General features: G+C 39.3%; 1 long non-coding RNA gene across 2 annotated transcripts in view; it reads left to right on the forward strand.

Moving 5' to 3' along the window:
* LOC307182996 overlaps positions 1 to 21177 on the forward strand; it is a 493984-nt gene that overhangs the window by 454778 nt on the left and 18029 nt on the right. The window contains exon 4 of one of the 2 annotated variants that reach the window (XR_013827329.1): positions 7733 to 7870. The exons of the other annotated variant lie outside the window; for it this stretch is intronic. This is a non-coding gene — a long non-coding RNA (uncharacterized lncRNA). Of the gene's footprint in view, positions 1 to 7732; positions 7871 to 21177 lie in introns of those variants that run through there. 2 annotated transcript variants of the gene reach the window in all.

A 21177-nucleotide genomic window follows, 5' to 3' on the forward strand; every position in this document is an offset into this window, starting at 1 on the left:
CATAGCATTTAGAGTTGACAGCCACTTAATAGGTGACAAATTTAAGCTCCTCTTTTTATAGATAATAAAATCAAGGAGAGAGAGAGATAATATGAAAGCTACGAGGGCTTTAGTGAGTTAATTCTAGAGTTGAGACTGGGGAGGAAATACGCTGTGTTCCAGATCTGAGTTTGTTCTGTGGTACCACACCTGTCCTTCTGCTTAAGTTGAAGGAAAGGGGTGCAAGTGAACTGGGCAAAACCAGCTGACTCATTGAGTCTGGGGCCTTCCCAGAGTTAACAGAACCGCTTTGACTTGGTAACACTTATCAAAGTCTATCCACCTACTTTTTCTTATTTAATCTTCATCATAGTTAAGTGAGGGTAGATATCATTAGTCTCATAGTTTTTGGTGGAACACCCAGGCTGGAAGTGCTCTCTCAAGGGGTTGCCAATATGGGCACTTTTTAAATTTTTCTTTTCATTTGGAATTTTATAAGATAAACAAAGGATATTTGTTTATTTCATATGTTTAGTAAGATTGATTGCAGTACATACATGGGAGTTTAATTAAATTCTGGATCTTATTTAGGTTACCTTATACTTAAACCTTTACAGAAGTGCCCTGATCCCTAATTCAGAGACAGGAATTCCTGCACAGGGTTGAGGTTTCCTCTAAGAAACATCTAACACTCAAGGAACAAATGATTCTAGCTTCTGTGTATTTTTAAACCATTCCTTAGGGCTTTATTTTAAGAAAAATTGTCTTTGGATCTCATTTTCCAATCCAACACCCAAGGGAGTGTTTGCTATACAAAACAAGATGGGCTATGGCTGATCATTTCATTTGTACTCATTAAAAAGATTGAAGAAACTAAATACGAAACTATGCACAATAAGCATTGAATATATAAGTTGATGCCTAGAAATAGAAAGTCCATTGAAACTAATTCCAAATAGTTTTAATGCAGTCATCATGCAGTGTGACTGGAAGGTTGGCAACTAAGATTGTGTTTTGATTTAACAAATGTGTATTCAACACCTATTTATACCAAGCAGTGGTATAAAGTTTGAAGAAACAGTGGCTAATGAAACAAAGTCTTGACCTCACATAGAAGTTATTTTATGTTGAAAGCAACAAGTATGAAACAAGCAAAGAGATGATATAATTTTAGGTGGTTGAGTCCTCAGAAGAAAAAAAATGCAGTTGGATGTAGTTGGGTCAGTGAATAGAGGGTGGAGATGAGCGTTATTTTAGGTAGGATTGTCTAGGAGGTAGCATTTGAGCTGAAACCCACACAATGTGAAGTATCTAATCCTTCATATCTCCTGGGGGACACATTCTGGGAAGAGGTAATAGCCAGTATAAAATCCTGGAGGCAGGAAAGAACTGACCATGTCGAAGGCACAACAAGGGTGAGGGGACAGCAAAAGGGGTGAGTGGGAGGTGTGTGGAGGTGAGGTCTAAGCGGTAAGCGAGGCCAGACCATGTAGGATCTTGTAGTCCCTCCTAAAGATTTTCAATTTCATTCAAAAGCTGGAGAGAAGTCATTGGGACATTTTGAGCAAGGGAGTGATACAATCTGCTTTTCTTGATAAAAAGGATCCCTCCCGACTGCTATGCATGGAATAGCCACTGTGGAGGGCATAGGGCAGTGAGTGGCGACCCCAGAAACTGGAGAGACTCAGAGGTCTTTGCGATAGTCTAGGGGAGATATGATTGAGGTTGGCTCTACATGTGAGCAGTAGATTTGGTAAGAATTGATCGAGTTCATGATATAATTCTAGCATAGCAGTGACAGGACTTGTTAAATGGGTTGTATTAGGGATATCAGAAAAGATAAACAGGGAAGATGCCTAGACTTTGGACTACATAACTGGGTGAAGGATGATGCTATTTAATTAGATGGAGAAATCCTTGTGAGGAATGGATTTGGGAAGGCGTTTAAGAGTTCTATTTTGGACATGATTGGTTTCAGAAGTCTCCAATACATCCAAGTGTAGTTAGTAGTAGAATAAATGAGTCTGAATTTCAGGAGAGAGGTTCAATCTGGAAAATACAAATCTGGGAGTCATTAGGGTAGTGAGGTGAAGGAAGCTAAAGACTGAGCACCAGAGAGTTAAGGTTTTATATCTTCTACCTTCATCTTTTTAAGGATGAACTGTGGTCTGTGATTCTAGCATTGGCTTACCTCTGTGCTCAGTGACCTTGGATACAGTGAAATGCTCCACTCACATACAATTCACCCATCCACAGATCTGAGCAAAGGGAGAAGGAATAACCTTGTTTTCTGTTTGAATCATTGACTACTTGTCTTCTCATCGCCCTGTAGTCTGTCTTTTGAGCTTCTCTGTTTGTTGCTTCTTTTAGTTGAAAGAGGTCCACGCTCATCTTTGTAGGTGCCCGAGAACTCCACATGTTTGCACTAGGAACATTGCCCTGGCCATCCACTTCCTTAGGTATACCAGCCAGAATCTGTTTGCAGTTGATTACATATATATTACAAAAGCTGTCTAGGAAACACTGAGTTTGGAAAGCAATGAAATCACATGGCAGGAAGATTGCAGAGGAAAATCAGATACCTGTTTTTGGCTTCTGGAGAAGCTGTATTGTTTGGTAAATTTGAACATAACAATGTAGAAATTTTTCCTTACGGTGAAAGGGGAGTTTAAGTAAACTACTCTGTGAGGTTAGGGGGAGGCCTGATTGAATAGGGTGTTAAATTCTAATTGAATTGGCTTTGGTGAAATCTGTACCCCCAGTGCCATGTATACAGGCTGGACTGTTGTCTACTTTTTAAATCTCAGCAAGCAGCCAATCACCCCTAGGCAGATTCAAAGGGAAACAGGCAGCGGGCAATGAAGATTAACATTCGAACGTTCTCAGGACAGGTAGGATTATCTCACTTAATGCCACTTTAGTCTACATATGTCAGATATATGCATCTAAATACATAGACACTGATGCTCAATGTGTTTTTAGAACAAGGCAGAGTAGAGAGCCTGAGGTATGTTTAAACACAGTGGCTTCCTGTATAGACTGGAAATGTGAAGCATGTTGTGCTGGGCAAATGGAAATGTTTAAGATGATCGTAGCAAAGAGAGATTGGCTGTTTGGGGTCTTAGAGCTTTTAAAGAGAAATGACTGAGGATGATCACTGTATCAACCAGCCCAAAATAAATGCTTTAAAACCCCATAATTCAAGTCCGAAGACAATTGTGTTTGGGACATCAGACACATTTAATAGTTTTAAGAAAAATAATCCCTCTGAGGCAAGTTTCTTTATAACCAAATTTTCTGGCTTGTACTTCCCTGTTTTGCTTTATACCTAAATGTGTTGCCCTGAAGCAAACACAGAAAGGATTCTTTTAGAGAGGCACTTATGGGATTTGTTTCTGAGGAACCCCATTATCCCAGTGTTCTTTGGGGCATATTAGCGTGTTTTTCCTCCTGAGAAGAGTACTGAGAATGTCATTTCCCTCCTTAAAAAAACCTTGCTATTGCGTACACTTAAAATATTTAAGCACACCATTTGAGATTATTGATTATAATAATAAAAACTAATACTTCCGGACTGCCCTGGTGGTCTAGTGGCTAAGATTCTGTGCTCCCACTGTAGGGGGCGGGGGTTCGATCCCTGGTTGGGGAAGTTCTGCATGCTGCGCAGTGTGGCCAAAGAAACCCCAACAAAACAAAAACAGACAAACAAAAACAACCTGATACCTCTATAGAGCTTTACAGTAAAATCATACACTTTAGAAACAAGATACTATTTCCCTTTCCTCTGGTTCCCCATCTTACTTTGTCAACTAACCACTCTCACTTTATTTCGTACCAATTCCTCAACCAATTTCTTTCCCCTCAATTTTTGCATACTTCCTCACCTTTGTAGTTCTTTTTCCTTCTGAATGAGAACACCTTTTGGGCATCTAACACATTTCTTGACACGTAGAATGTTCTCAGTAATATTATGATGAATGAGTGAATAACTACAGGAAAACTAAGTCTTTACTGGTTCCACTCCATTCCTACTTACTGAAATTCTCTTTTTCCTTCAAAGCCCATGTAAAACGATGTCATCTCATGAAATTTCTCCTAATTGTATTATTTAAATTAAATTTATCCCCATGTATTTTTCTTTTCTGCCTAAAGTTCTTTGTAGCTTCATTATAGTGCTTGCCCCCTATTATATTTAAGGATTGTTATGTCCCTGCACTGGTTTATGAACTCCTTGAGGGCCAAATTCATGTTTTCTTCTTTTTATAGGATCAGTGGTGATCACCACAGTGCTTTTTATATAGTAGTCTAATAGCCATGTACTATTTGAAAGTAGATATTATCACTTGAATTTTATATGTAGGGTGACTTTAATTCTTCAAGGGCTTGGCCCTGTATGAACTCTTTTTTTATCTATTTATCTGCCTTTCCATAATAAACATTTATCTTATTATTTATGTATGGTAAGTGGTAGGAAATAGAAAAAGGAACACATTCAAGAGTAAGAGAAGAGTTGCTATATATGTTTTGTGGTGAAGTGAAACAGTAAAATCACACCTATAAGGAAATAGGAATGCCCATTTAAAATTACAGGGACATGCAAATCAGAACCACAAGGAGCTATCACCTCGCACCTGTCAGAGTCGCTGTCATTAAAAAGACCACAAATAACGAATTTTGGCGAGGACGTGGAGAAGAGGGAACCCTAGTACACTGTTACTGAGAATGTAAGTTGGTACATCCACTATGGAAAAGAGTATGGAGGTTCCTCAGAAAACTAAAAATAGAGCTACCGCATGAGACAGCTTCTGGGTATGTATAAAAAAAAAAACCAAAACACTAATTCAAAAAGATACATGCACCCCAATGTTCATAACAGCATTATTCACAATAGCTAAGATATGGAAACAATCTATATGTCCATCAAGAGATAAATGGATGAAGAAGAAGTGGTAAACATACAATGGATTTCCACCAGTGGAGTATTACTCAGCCTTAAAAAATAATGAAGGGCTTCCCTGGTGGCGCAGTGGTTGAGAGTCCGCCTGCCGATGCAGGGGACACGGGTTCATGCCCCGGTCCGGGAAGATCCCACATGCCGCGGAGCAGCTGGGCCCGTGAGCCATGGCTGCTGAGCCTGTGCGTCCAGAGCCTGTGCTCTGCAACGGGAGAGGCCACAGCAGTGAGTGGCCCGCGTACCAGAAAATAAATAAATAAATAAATAAATAAATAAATAAATAAATAAATAAAATAATAATAATAATAATGAAAATTTGTCATTTGCAACAACATGGATGGTATTATGTACCCTGGAGGGTATTTTGCTTAGTGAAATGTCAGAGAAAAACAGATACTGTATGTTATCACTTATATGTGGAATATAAAAAAATTTTAAAAATTAAAAAAATGAATATAACAAAACAGAGACTCATAGAAATAGAATATAAACTAGTGGTTACCAATGGGGAAAGGGATGGGGGGGAGGGGCAAGATAGGGTTAGGGGATTAAGAGGTACAAACTAGTATGTATAAAATAAATAAGATACAAGGATATATTGTACAACACAGGGAATATAGCCACTAATTTACAATAACTTTAAGTAGACTATAAGCTATAAAAAATATTGAATCATGTGCACCTGAAACTAATATAATATTGTAAATCAACTCTAATTAAATAATAAAAATAAAATGTCTAAGAAAAATAATAAAAGTACTGGGCTAAAGGTATCTTTTTAGGCAAAAATAATATAGGTGATTTCCTAGGGTCCTTAAACCTAGGGTTTTTGAGGCCATGAGGTCTCCTTCTGAACCTCTTCCATGGGATTAGAAGATGCCTGACATATTTCAGCTTTTAGTTTCTATCTCATTCTTCTGGTGCATGGTTGGTGTTGGATGATCAGCTTCGGTTTGGAATTTGGGAGACCTCTGCTTTCATGAAACCTTCCCTTTTCAATAGAAAATAAAGCAGTAGCTAGAGACCGAGTCTGTTCCATTTTATAAGCATTTCCTTTGGAGAATATAAATTAAATTCATATCTCAAATGAGGGAGAAAACTCTGACACTGGTTTTATGGGAATGAGTGTTCCTGGAACAAAGGAGGGCTGTGCAAAGGTCCTGAGATGATAGTGGGACTTGCAGGTTCAGGTGCAGCAAGGATACCAGGTGGCTGGATCAGTGTGAGCTAGGAGGAGTCCTAGATAAGGAGGTCAGAGGAATAATGAGGATTTCGATCTTGTGCAACCTGGTAGGTCATTGTAAAGCTGTTTGCTTTACTTTTTGTGAAATGGAAAAACATTGGTGGAGCAGAGTCAGAACTCAATTTAACTTCTATTTTGAAAAGGCTGCATGCACTGCTTGCTAGGTTGGAAACTGACTATAGAGAAGCAAAGCTGGAAGCAACTTGTGTGAGATGGTGGTGGTTTGACCGGGGGGTGGTAGTGGAGATACTAGTAAGTGCTGGATTCTGGTTATGTTTCATAGGATTTGCTGATGGCTTGGGTGTGTGGTGTGAAAGACAGAGGAGGAATCAAGGATGAACCCAAAGTTTGGAGCCTGAGCAAACAGAAATAGAGTTTCCATTAAAAGAGATGAAGACAATTATAGGACGATCAGGTTAGAGGAAATATCGGAAAATCGATTTTGGATGTGATAAGTTTCAAATCCATATTAGTTATCCTTGTGAAGATATTAAGTAGGCAGTTGGACACGAGAGCCTGGACATCAGGGGAGCAATCTAGGCTGATATAAATCTAGTAGCTGTCAGCATAGAGATGGAATTTAAAGACATGTGATGTCATGATGTCATCTAAGGAGTGATTAAGTAGAAAGAAGAGCTCAAGTACTGAGACCCATGAGAAAAGAAGGATCCATCAATTTAGATCCAATAGGAGCACCAGCAAAGTGGGTTGAAAACCAGATGAGTATAGTGCTCTAGTGACCAAGAGAACAAAGTGTTTCCAAGTTCAAATCTATCAGTGTTTTCAGCTTGCTTTTGAAACTCTCTCTCTCCCTTTTGGTTCAGTAGACAACTGAGTCTGTAATGTACTGTGATGAATGTTTGACAAACTGAGAGCTCCGAGATAATCATATCCTCCACAAAACAAACCCCTTGGGAGGATGTGTACCTCCCAAAGTAATGCTGTCATAGCCCAAGTCATTTGCAGAACTATTTTGGGGAATTGCCATCATTTCCCTTAGGGTATACACGGATAGTGCACAATTATGTTCTGAAAGATAATTTTGTGGGAGGACTAGGGTTCCTCCCACCCCCGTAGCTCAAGTCTGGTGAATAAGGTTTGTGAAGCCAGACATTGGTCAACACCAAAATATGAATGTCAAGGCTTAAGATTGACTTGCATCCTCGTCTATCTTTTAGTACATTTTCTGTTTGTTTTCAAAAGCTGTGTATGCTCTCTGATTTCAAATTAATCATTAGATTACACGGATAAAATAAAAGGAAGGGAAACACACCCACAGTCTTACTTTTATTGTTTGTAAGATTTCTGTATCATTTTCACACTTTTCTACTTGCTTTTAATTTCATCTTTTGGAGACCAAATATCTTATAAACCTCCCAGGAATGGCCTTTAAGTTGGCTCTCAACATAAGAGCTGTAAGTGATTTCAGAAAGACATTCAGAGGTACGTCTTGGAAGTATGAAATATAAATGTGAATGTATAACTTCTAATTTTTAATTTGTTTCTTATCTTCTTTTTTCTCTCACCCTATCCCAATCCCCTTTTCCAACATCCAGTTTGGTCACCTGGTGAGAAAAAAAGAATGCTATTTGGAGTCAGATAGAGTTGGATTTAAATTGCTGTTCTGACTGTGAAGTTATTTATTCTATCTGAGCCTCATTTCCTTCATCAAGAAAGTGGTAATCTTAATAGGGAATTGTACATAATTAATTAAGGGAGCACGTGTAATGTATAGTGTATTTAGCACAGCATAGGTGCTCATCAAAATTTAACATAATTGGAAACATGTGTTTTATAGTCTGAAAAAATAATGACTCGTTTTTTTCTCATCTGAGTGATGTACTTTCCTCTTTGGTTTGTTGTAATGATCAAATTAAATCATGTATATAACATGCAACAGAGAGGCTGGAATATAATATGTGTCCAACAAATCTTTGTTGAAGACATGGATCTATGTTTCATGTTTTATTCCTAGTCCAGTGCTTTGCACATAGTAAGAATCCAAATACTTTTTTAAAAAATTAAAATGAATTTTATTTGTTTATAGTCCCATGCTTGTACTCATACTTCTCCAGTGAGATATGTCATGCTATTTTACTAGAAAATGTGCAGGAAATGCATGGGGTGCTGTTTGCAGTAGGAGGTAGATTAGTAAAATAAATAAGTAAACACACTTTCCTCACCTAAAACACACATATTAATTATAAAGAAAATTCCAAAACACTGAGACAAACAAAGAAACAACCTAAAACTATTACTAAGGATCCCATGATTCTTCTCTGATTGTATTTCCCTAATTGCAAAGGGCATGAAACAACACTGTCAGCTGGAGCAAAAGCTTCAAAACCCAAGTTTAAATGGCAACCCAGATCTTCCAGGTTTCACTCCGGTTTCCACAGAGTCCGTTCACTGTGCGTGTGACCTTGATGTTCACTTCTGCTCCTTGTACAAATTCTGTACATTTGGCTCTTCACACGACTTAAATACATGTTCATCTGCTTGGCCCATGCCCATGGCTGCGGTGCCTCATGCAAGCTTTCTTTCATACCACTCCTTCCTTTAACTCCAGTGGAAATCCTTCACAGCACATTTGAATGTTGTGAAACTTTTATTTCAAATGCTTCATTTCATCACAACAGGCTTTTATTCTATAATATCTATTTGGAGTAGGCTGTCCTTTTAGAGAATTTGTGATAAAGGAGCTTTATTGTATGTTTTCTCTCCCTCTCTTTCTCTGTCCCCACCGTACACACATAGTGTCTGCATTATGTTAAAAAAATTCTGTTTTATTAATTAGGTCACAAAAGTATAGCAGTTTAATGAAAAACTCAGTCATTGTACATTAAAACACCTCAAATAGAGAGTGATTTCAAAGTACTCCCTTCATCTGGAAGGTGTGATAGTGCTTATTTAGATAATCTCTCTCTCACACACACACTCATGCATGTGCACACACTCCCTCACGTATGTACTCACTCTCACACACGTTCACTCACATGCACACATGTACTCACTCTCTTACGCCCACACACTGCTTTATTTTCCGAATTCCAACTCTCAAGAAGAACTCTTAGGTGGCGGAAACCCCAACTTAATTGGCATAATCCACGTCACTGAAATGCATGGGCAATGCTCGATCAGTAATTTTTGACTGAGTATCAACTTTCCATTAATTCAATCTGTGTAGCTATAGATTGGCTGCAGCTGATTAGTATTTTCTTCTTTCCAAATCAGCAGTGACATCTTCCGTTATCTAAATCTATGGTTTTCAGCCTCGTTGGAATATTAAAATCATCCTGAAACTCTAAACAATACAATGCCCAGACTTCAGCTCAAGAAATTTGAATTCCATTAAGCAGGGTGAGACCCTCAGCGTTGTTTTTTTTTAAAGTCTCAGGTGACTCTAAGATGCTTCATGGGTCTTCCCTGGTGGTCCAGTGGTTGGGACTCTGCACTCCCAGTGCAGGGAGCCGAGGTTCGATCCCTGGTCAGGGAGCTAGATCCTGCATGCCGCAATGAAGACCCAGTGCAGCCAAATAAATAAATAAATGAATGAATAAAATATTTACGATGCCTCATAGTACAGAGCCACTGATTTACCTGTACTTTTGAGTTGCCTGACCCAGGCTGCTGGCCATTTCATCTTAAAAAGCTAAAGCAAGAGGCTTTAGCAGAGGGCTGTAGAGGGGAGAGATCTTCCCCAAATTCTTAGAGAACATAGAAAATCCAGCTGTAAACAGGAAGATGATCCAGAGAGAAGATGAAAAGTCCAGAGAGAAGATGGCTCAGAATAGAAGGTAAAGTCAAAAACCAGGAAGTAGATGGACCCTAATGGAAGCTGGTTGGAAAACAAAGTAAATAAGATCAGAGATGTTATCTTAGATTACAGTATTTACAGGTCAATGTCTGGTTCCAGCTGGTTTAAAGGCACCTGATCTGGTCAGATAATCTCCATTGACTTAGTCTACCCTGGACACCATCTGCATTTATAAAGACTGTAGTACAGTTAAGAGATCCTGGTTAGACTTTTCAAGGTAATTGAACACATACATCAACAATGCAATCAGGAGGACCACACCATGGTTTCTCTATGAGTGGGGAAAAGCAGACCCTGAGTGCTTATCTCTCTCAGAGACTAGCGTGAAAATGATTAACAGGCAGTATCAGTTGTCAGATTCCGCGTTTATCTCACGGAAGTCCATCCCAAACTTTGTGCGCAGTACTGCTTATCCTCAGGTGAGACTGTGGCAAATCGCTCGCATGATCGCATGAGCACTAGGACCCAGGGCCAGAAAGTTTCTGCCACTGAATGAAGATCTTTGCAATGAATAATTACAAATGAGGCAGGCGATCATTTGCGTCATGGTTCATCAGCCTGTCAGAGTGAAACAAAGACATTTTTCACTCTCGTCCCTCTACCATATGCACTATTAAAATGCCTTTGTAGATTACTGTAAATAATTCAAGTGTTTATTAAAAACTCTGTTGGAAGAGCAAGGAATCATAGATAATAAGAGAGAATACCGTCCAATTTATTTCTACATGGCATGGTCCATCCATCATATCACAGAGTGCTTCAAGGGGAAACACAGAGACAGGTTTTTCAGGCCAGACTCAAAGAGGAGGTCATTTAAAATGATCTGAGAAGAAGAGTTACAGTGATACATTGCTTCTTAGGGTCCTAGTTGTTTTGCTGGGTCAGGTCATTTCTCTAATCTAGCTCAGGCATTTACTTATTTTCATCGTAATTCCAGCTGATGAACTTGGCTTACAGTAAGGGGAAGGAGTGGGTATACGTTCTAGCATCTGCAAGCAGCCCATCTTCTGTGTCCTTCTGTTTTTGTGTGTATAGAGACAGAGAAGATGTGAACCCCATCCAGCTCCCCCTGGGGTAGGGGCATTATGACTCAGCAGCATTGCCATATGGCATGTGACTGCCATGTTGGCCCAGTGTGAGATGAAGTAGGGGAGGCTAAGACAAAGGTAGCATCCTCATCTGAGCTGTGATGTTCTTGGTTGAGCATGATCACCTGCCTTCATCCCAAGTGATCCTTGTAGTTATGAATAGTAAGGTAATAATATCTGCCATTCATTAGGCACTTGACGTGTACCAGGCACTGTATTTGGCAGTTTTGATGCAATAAGGATGGTTTTGTCTCAAGGTGATTGAGTTGCAGGCTTGGGAGTCAGACTGCAGAATTTGGAGTCTTGGCTTTACATGTACTAGTTTAATGCCTTCAGCAAATTCTTTAACCTTTCTAAATCTCAAATTCTTCATCTATAACATGTGTTTAACAATGAAATCTGTTTCACAGGGTTGTGGACTATACATGCTCCATGAAGAAGCACTAGCCTATGACTGGCACTGCTAACACTCCAGAAATGTTAGCAATTATTATTAATCTCACTTGGTACTTAATAAGTAATACACTCTGGTGAATATACTTTAATATTACGGCAATATTATTATCTCCATTTTATAGAAAGGCTAGTGAGACTCAGGGACATTTAAGAGCTTGTGTCTGACCCAACTAACATTTGAATCTAGGCTTATTTGATTCCACAGCATGCTTCAAATGTGGTTATCAAAAGGGTTTACCCTTATTCACTCTACAAATAGAATTTTAAAGTCATTCTACCTCTTTTAGGAAAAGAAAATAACAGAATTTTTACAGGAAGTAATAGATATCTAGGTACCTCCAGGGTATATTTCCTCCTTACCTTGGTTCTCTGGCTTCCATAAGCATCTGGACCTTGAAGGTGTGGGACTCCTCTTGTCATCCTGTGAATCCAGTCTGAAGATACTCTAGGCTCACACAAAGTTGTTGTTTACAGACCTAGAGCTAGTACTCTTCCCACCGTATCAGACAGGGTGCTGTTGACCATTCTAGGTATTTTAAACACACAGAATTTAATTTAGAAAATTGGTTACAATGGAGTAGAAAGAACTACAAGAGTGAAGGGGAATAGAGGAATGACTGGAGAAACAAGATGAAAAATAGGTATTGCTCAGAGATTAGAAGCTGCTAATGTTCTGGGTAGACTCACTGGAAGGCACTGGTCTGTACCAACTGATGCATTGCTAGCTGTGCGATTGTGGTCACTTCCACTGAATGAGTGCCACCTTGGCAAGGGCTGGAATGGGTGAAAACACACAGGCTCTCCCTGGGATGCTGGAAGCTGAAGTTACCCTATCATGTTACCTGTAAATCTGCTGCCACACTGTCAGATCCAGAAGCAAGAAATGTCTCCTTTTTCTTGCCTTCTTATTTCCCAACAGTATCTACAGTTGGTGGAACCCAACAGAAAGCCAGGTGGACCAGCAATCTCAAAAGTATTGTTTGCCAACTCCCTACGCCAGCAATGCAGTGCAGAGTATAGTGGGTGTGGGGCATATATAGCTGAAAGACAATAGGCAAATATTTATTATGGTAAGTGACACCTAACATAACCCTAAACTTTTAGTTGAAACTCTACTTCAGTCCACAGGATTGTGGCTTTGCCTATCCTGACCAATCACTAGATCTACTTTAACACCAGCCTTTGCTTTAATGAGAATGGCTTGTAAGAAATTATAAGAAGTCATTCCCTCATAAAAGTAGAAAGAACAGAAATGTGAGGTCACAATTCTGAAATTTACCCATAGCTAGAAGAGTCTCCTCATAAATTGGGATATTCAGGTAACCAACTCTACGTAATTAAAAACTCGCATTCTCAAAAGTCTTTCATTATTTCTGTTAGAAATTTCAGTTTGCCTTGGATTTTCTAGATTTAATACTCAACTATGAACATTGCCAAATGCTCCCCGGGACAATATGGCATGAAGAATTGTCCTATCCAAAACACATGAATCAATGCCCTATTTCAGTTCAACTGAGCCAGTAGCAATAGAAACAGATACCTGCTAATGCTTAGCTTAACTGATTTGTGTTATCTCAATCTCCTATCCCTTGTAGCTGGTCAGGGTCATCAAGTGACAAATCTAGCAATGGACTGTGAACAGAAGGGACATCACTTCTAGGTTCAGGCTGTGAAAAGCCCCTGCACAACTGTCTGTCTCTTCCGCTTTGGTGAGAGTGGAGGCTGTGTTTTAAGATAGTGATGAAACAAGGTGGAAGAAGCCTGAGTCTCCCCACAGATAAAAGCAAGGCAGGGCTCAGCTTAGTGAAGATTTTTGATCAGGCAAAAATCTCTCTGAAAGCCTCTCCTATTGGGTCTCTTATATCTGCCTTGTTACGCTTGAAACTTCGCAGTCACATTCTTTCTTTTTACCCTAGTTATCACATAGGGTCAGTTCTATTTCCAAAGAGTCTCTCCCAAATCGTTTTCTTGTCTGCTCCTGTACCTACCACCTTGGTCCATGAGCTTGTCAACAATTATCTGGACTATCTTTTTTTTTTTTTTTTTTTTTTTACTTTTGGCTGCATTGGGTCTTTGTTGCGGTGCGCGGGCTTCTCCTTGCAGTGGTTTCTCTTGTTGAGGAGCACGGGCTTTAGGTGCGTGGGCTTCCGTAGTTGTGGCACGTGGGCTCAGTAGTTGTGGCTCGCGGGCTCTAGAGTGCAGGCTCAGCAGTTGTGGCACACGGGCTTAGTTGCTCCGCGGCATGTGGGATCTTCCCGGACCAGGGCCCGAACCCGTGTCCCCTGCATTAGCAGGCGGACTCCCAACCACGGCACCACCAGGGAAGTCCCTGGACTATCTTAACAACCTTTAAGTGGTGTCCTTCACTCAGCCTTTCCCTGCTTCAATTCTTTAACTTGGATATTCCAACACCGTATCAATCTCCCTAATCGAAGTTTTGGTCAATCCAATCTCCTACTCTTTAAGCCTTGTGGGCTGCCCAGTGCCTAAAGAATGAAGTTTAAATTTCTTATCCTGGCATTCTCCTTTTTTTTTCTTCCCAGTGTAATACTTCTTTTTCCCCCTTTATTTTTTTAATTGAAGTATAGTTGATTTACAATGTTGTGTTAGTTTCGGGTTACAGCAAAGTGATTCAGTTATACATACATATTGTATATATATATATTTTTTCAGATTCTTTTCCCTTATAGGTTATTACAAAATATTGAGTATAGTTCCCTGTGCTAGACAGTAGGTCCCTGTTGTTGATCTATTGCATATATAGTAATGTGTATATATTAATCCTATATTCCTAATTTATCCCTCCCCCTCTTTTCTCTTTGGTAACCATAAGTTTGTCTTCTATGTCTGTGACTCTGTTTCTGTTCTGTAAATAAGTTCATTTGTATCATTTTTTTTAGATTCCACATATAAGTAAAACATACTGTATTTCTCTTTCTCTGTCTGACTTACTTCACTTAGTATGATAATCTCTAGGTCCATCCATGTTGCTGCAAATTACTGTGGCATTCTTAATTCATTACGCTCTGGCCAAACCATTAGTTCCTTCCTGAACCCTATGTTCGTATCTTATTGGGAAAGCATTGGGGAAATTAAAATATGACCCTTTTTTTCCAAGTCTAGCTACACACACTTCTGTGGGCAGAGAGATTCTTGAAGTCAAGTGGTAAATATGCCTACTTTACTGGTTAGGGCTGGGATTATACTGTGACGGCAAATAAACCCAAGATCTCAGTGGAGTATTATAGAATTTATTTCTTAAATGCCCAGAGTCTGCTCTATATTGGGTTCTCTCCAGACCTATTTGGTTGACTCTTGCTCAGTGACTTAGCGATCCGATCTGTTTTGATCACGTGGCTTTATGGTGTGAACACATCACTTCCATACTTACCACCAGAGGGGAAGAAATGGTTGGAATGTTATTAGGGGGATCTTATTACCTGAACCAGGAGTCATACACATCACTTCTGCATATAATCTACTAAGACAATAGTCATTTGGTCCTGACTACTGCAGAGGACTAGGAAGTGAAATATACCCTTTCCACTGCCCACAGAAGTGAGGAGACCCAGATAGGAGTATAGCACTAGCAAGGTCCATTCACACATCATGCTCAATAGTTAATTCTGCTGCTCCACGGTAAGAAATTACAGTTGATATTTTTGTAATAAAACTGGCATGTCATACAAGAATGTGCTTGCATTAATATTGAAACTAATAAGATTTGAAAGAAATTTTGCACTGCTGGCAATCGCTTTAGATTATGTCCTCAAAACCTGGTAAATTAATTGTTTCATTTGTGGTTCTTTGTGGAAAAGGATTTGAGAAGCACTGAATAGATATATGATTATCTCTTCCTGATGAATAACTGGCAATTTTATTAATGACATAACTTTCTACTTACATTTCTATTATTGTTTTATACTGGTGACAATAATTTCTTACCTTAACCATCTGATATATGACTTTTGTCTAATTTTTTACAAAGTAAGTTATTTTTTTAAAGTCTCTACAACTCTTTAACATGGAAATATTTGCCCAATAATTTGTAGAACCTATTTTTATAAGGTTTCATCTTATTGTGAATCAAGAATTCAAGTCTCTATCTTAACACGTGCAATGTTACATCTCCAAAGGCAGTGAGAGTACAGGCATAACTCGGAGATATTGCAGGTTTGGTCCAGACCATAGCAATAAAGCAAATATTGCCACAGAGTCACATAAATTTTCTGGTTTCCCAGTGCATATGCAAATTATGTGTATACTATACTGTAGTCTATTAAGTGTGCAATAGCATTATGTCAAAAACCCCCACAATGTATATAACTTAAAAGTACTTTATTGCTAAAAAAATACCAAAACAATTACAATAGTAACATCAAAGATCACCGATCACAGATCACCATAACAAATATAATAATAATTAAAATGTTTGAAATACTGCAAGAACTACCAAATGGTGACACAGAGACATGAAGTGATCAAACGGTGTTGGAAAAATAATACCAGTAGACTTGCTCTATTCAGGGTTGCCACAAACCTTCAATTTGTAAAAAACACAATATCTGTGAAGTGCAATAAAGTGAAGTACAATAAAACAAGACATGCCTTTAAAGGCAGGTAGGTAGTTAAGGGAAGTTGATAGAGCAGTCCTGAGGCTCTGAATTTCAAGTTCAGTGACTAAGGTGAGCTGTAAGTCATGAGGTCTTTCTAATTTTATCTCAAGGGTTTATTCTTTCAGGATACTGATATACTCTATTTAATGTGACAGTAGTAGAAATGTATTAGCTAAATAAGTGGACTATTTTGCTTTCAAACTAAAGAAAATTCCTGGTAACTCAGGTGATGACCCTCAAGTCTCTATTTTGATGCCGTGGATATCTGTGAAATGTTGATAACTCTGATTTGTGAAAGCATCAGTTAAGAGAATAGATTAGAAGAAAAAAAATTTATAAAGCATCATATATTCATGCAAAATGACTTATGAATGGATTATTGATTAAATGGGTGAGTTAATGAATTGATGACTATTTCTCCAACCAAAAATCTTAAATAAAGCAGTAAAAAATCAAATAGAAGATACATTTTAGTTAAGTACCTCTTTGTTTGTTTTCAACTTTCTATTTGATTTTATTTCCTATGTATTATATTTATAAAAACTAAGTCCTCCTCAATATGCCTTTCAGGATATAGATTTTGTATAGCCTGTGTTGATCAAATTTACTAGAAAGAACCTGTTGAGAATTGGGAGCACTTATATTTTGTGAGTTTGAACCAGAAAGTTGAAGTCACAGATCCTACTGTTAGACGTCTTCTATAGAATTTGGTAATTTCAGTATTTACCAATAGAGAAAATATTTAAACCATTTGAAACGTGATTTTATGTCTGTTTTTTTATATATTGCTTTTCTGAGGCTACCATAACTGATTACCACAAACTGGGTAGCTTAAAAAGAACCCAGAAATTTATTGTTTCACAGTTCTGAAGGTGGCAAGTCTGAAATTAGGATGTTGGCAGGGACATGTTCCCTCTGAAAACTGTAGGGGATAATCTGTCCTATGCCTCTCTTTTAGCTTCTGGCGTTGTCAGCAATCCCTGGCCTTCCTTGGCCTGTAAATGCATCACTTGCAACATTACCTTCTCATCATCTGGTGTTCTCCCCTGAGTCTCAATCTCTGTGTGTCTTCTCCTTTTCTTGTAAAGACACCTGTCATGTTAGATTGAGTCCCACCCTTATGACCTCATCTGGACTACCTCTGCAAAGACTCTATTTCCAAATAAGGCATTCATAGGTACTGGGCATTAAGAGTTCAACATATCTTTTTGGGGATACAATTCAATGCATATCATCATCTGAAGAATGACTTTTACCTAAGGTGAACAAAGAACTTCAATGGTAAAACTCGAAAGCAGTTGTCTAAGAATTGGTAGCCCTTCTCTACCTACAAGTTTTTACTTGATACATCTTTTTCCTTAACCAACTATCTAGAAACACATTTGTTATATTCATGAGTTTAATTCAGAATCATACAATCTAGCTTCATCTCTGGACAGAATGTCAAGGTTTCCTACAGAGTTGAATTACATGTTAATTCTCTCTTAAATAGGGAGATTTTTACCCCTCATCTCCACCCCAAACTGAGGAGTATTGGCCTCCTTTCTTTCTCTATAAACACATCTGATGTCATCTGGATTCTTAGTCAGAATATGAATCCAGTCAAAGCATCAACTTCATCACAGGGAAGTTGGGATCACAAAGAGAAAATTGGAAATTCAAACTCATCTCCATAAATCCTTGAGAATGTTTCATTTGCTGATATTTACCTGTTAATTAGAATCAAACGAGAACATTTATATAATAAAGCTCATAAAAGCACACTGGATAAATATTAATGAATTCAGTGATGGGCCTCTGTTTCCAGGCAACCAGATATTCCGTGAGAGTATTAATGTTGGCTGTAAAATAACAACAGCTCAGGCAGAAGTTCTGATGGCTCTGTGGACTAAATGCTCTGGATCCTCTAGGCCAAGCTGCCACCCTTCCTGAGCTGCAGATTGAAATGATGGCTTCAAAGATGACTGCTCTCTTTGTCTCTATCATGTCTGTCACCAACGTGAGCTACACACTCAAAATTCAATGGGATCTGGTGAAAAATTGATTTTGACACCAATAGGAGAAGTAGTGAAGTGGGTGGCTGTCCACAGTGTCAAGGAGCATGAAGCAGGGGATTTGCATTTTAATCCTCTCTCTATTGCTAATGGATTGATGCCTATAACTTCTGTTTCCATACCTGTCCACAAAAGGAAGGGAGGGAGGGAGGGAGGGAGGGAGGAAGAGAAGAAAGAGAAGGAAGGAATAAAAGAGAAAGTTTTTGGATTAACTGAACTACAGAATCATGTCCAGTTCTGACAGTCTGTGATGGTTCCTGTTCACCATGATTAAAATAATAAAAACTACTACTCAAATGTTAAAAGGAGGTGCTAGTAGAGATAATTTGGAAATAAGCCACTCCACTGGAAGGTAACATTTGGGTTCCAAAGCTAAGATTGGATAAACGGCAAGTCCAGTATCAGGGAAAGCAACTTCTGGTCTCCTTTTGATGCACAGATTATCTAATTCACCCCATCTCTCATCAAGCTCCATGTCTGCCCCCTCCCTACTCCATGTCTCACCCCCAGGCACAGCCTCCCTTTAGCTCTCTCCTGATGGAGTGAGAATAAACAGGAGATTTGGAGTATATCTTGTATTCCCACCGGCATTAATCTGCTTCTCATCAAATCGACCCAGTGCAGCAATCAGAGAGATGAGGTAGCCCAGAGCCAGTTGGCATAGCCGCCACTCTCTCATGCCGTTGCCAGTGCCTGGCTAGCCGAGCCAGTGAGTTTGAAAAGAAGGGCCCTGTTCGTGGTGTGTGAATGGGGACACAGCCACCTCTAGTGAGATTCCACACTGGGCCCACGAAGCCAGCACCCAGGGTGGGGGGATTTACTACTTTGCTGTCCTCTCAGAGCAACCTCCAGCCAAAGACAAGGTTGTCTCCATCCTCCCTGCCTAGGCTGCATAAAATTCATGCATTGATGGGAGCAGATCTTGGTTTGCCATGCTATTTCAGGCTGCCGCCAGCTTGTGATTTATTCCTACTTTGTCTTACACAGCTCCCTTCTCATTAACAACATATTTCATATTTTACAGCCGAAACTGGAAAAAATGTCTATTTCCCTGAATCTAACCTAATCATTGACATGATTTCCCAGAAGTCAGACTAACTAAGAAAAGGGAAAATGGCATTTTGGTTTCAAGTCAGGCAGACCTATATTCCCATGGCAGCTCTGTCTCTTTCAAGAACTGTGAACCCAGGGCAAGTTTCTTGGCCTCTCTGAGCTTCTGTTTATTCATCTTTAAGATATGTATAATGTTGCCTACCACACAGGGCTATAGTGAGAATTCAATTCATGTATTTTAAAATGTCTTGTACTGGGTCTCGCAGTTTCGATCACTCAATAAGTAGTAGCTATTATTGTTATGGTGATGATCATTATTATTATTATTACTCTGAAAATATGCAAAGAGCAAAAAATTTTCAAATGGAGACAGAACTAGTTCTAGGAAAAAAATATGAAAGGTGAAAATTGGCCATTGAAAATTGGCACTTCATGTTACGGAAAATGGATTTGGGAAAAAAATCTGGATTTTCATCTGCATTTTGACACTCTAGGAATTGTTTTCTTGGAGGGGCAAGAGTAAGGATAAGTCATTTAGAATGTCCAATTCTTACTATCCTGGAGTGTAAAATACGGATGGTAATGGCCATGTCAGGAGATAAGAAGTATGAGAGCATTTTGATGTATTATGAAGTGTTGTATGTCATAAGGTGGTTATGCATTTGACTACTTCCTCATTTAATCCCCTCCTTTTTCTCCATTGATCTCTTGTTACCATGCTACTTTTTTCTAGCACACTGTAGGTGCACTGTAGATTAAATCCCATTCATACCACTCCCATTGCAACACCAGGTGCCCTTACCCCTCCCATCCCAACTGTCGTTAAAGGTTGCTGACACCTGAAAACAAACTAAGGTGTGAATGGTGGATTCAGTACTTCTTCCAAATAAGATATGAATTTCTGTATTCAGTGACTTAAAACAGTGTATTGTAAGCAGTGGTTCTTGGATTTTTATGTGCATGGGAATATCCTGGGAGAATTTTGTAAAATGCATATTCCTGGATCCCCCATGCTAATTGAGTTGGTTCTAGGAATCATCATTTTTTAATAAACTTGCCAGATAATTGTGGGAAATGCTAGAGATGGGACTATCAGTATCAAGACTAAAACAGGAAGGGAGAGCACTCTATATTATTATTATTGTTTTATTTTTTTAATTTTTGGCTGCATTGGGTCTTCGTTGCTGCGTGTGGGCTTTCTCTAGTTGTGGCGAGTGGGGCTACTCTTTGTTGCGGTCCGCGGGCTTCTCGTTGTGGTGGCTTCTCTTGTTGCGGAGCATGGGCTCCAGGCACCTGGGCTTCAGTAGTTGTGGCACATGAGCTCTAGAGCGCAGGGTCAGTGGTTGTGGCGCACGGGCTTAGTTGCTCCGCGGCATGCGGGATCTTCCCGGATCAGGGCTCAAACCCGTGTCCCATTCCTAACCACTACGTCACCAAGGAAGCCCGGGAGGGCACTCTTAATATCGCAAGCTAGAAAGCTGCCAAATTTTCCAGTGGGTAAACCTACACAATTTTCTGCTTCATCCTAGCATAAGGCTGTGCTTCCCTCCAATCTCCTCTCCCCAGAGCCACAAAATAGATCATTCTGATGCAGTCGTTTCTGGTAAGTTTTTTCTAGAGCAAAACTTGGTTCTATGTCAGTTGGCCTACTTCAGCAACCTATCTCCCTTTCACCCAATTCTTTGGGCCTTGATAAATACTCCTGTGCTGCTTACTTTACCTTTCTTTGTTCTTCCTGGTCTTTCTCACACCTTTATTTCCTGGACAACTTGTAATATCTGGTTCAGGTATCACCTCTGCCAGAAAACCTACCCTGAGACCCTTCAGACAAAGCTAAGACCTTTTGCTGGCATCTTATAGCACTCACAGGAGTGATGTGAGATCATTGGTTTGCATATTTTTTCCTTCCATTAGACT

Source organism: Stenella coeruleoalba, assembly GCF_951394435.1.
Source record: "Stenella coeruleoalba genome assembly, chromosome: 2".
NCBI classification, from domain to species: Eukaryota; Metazoa; Chordata; class Mammalia; order Artiodactyla; family Delphinidae; genus Stenella; species Stenella coeruleoalba.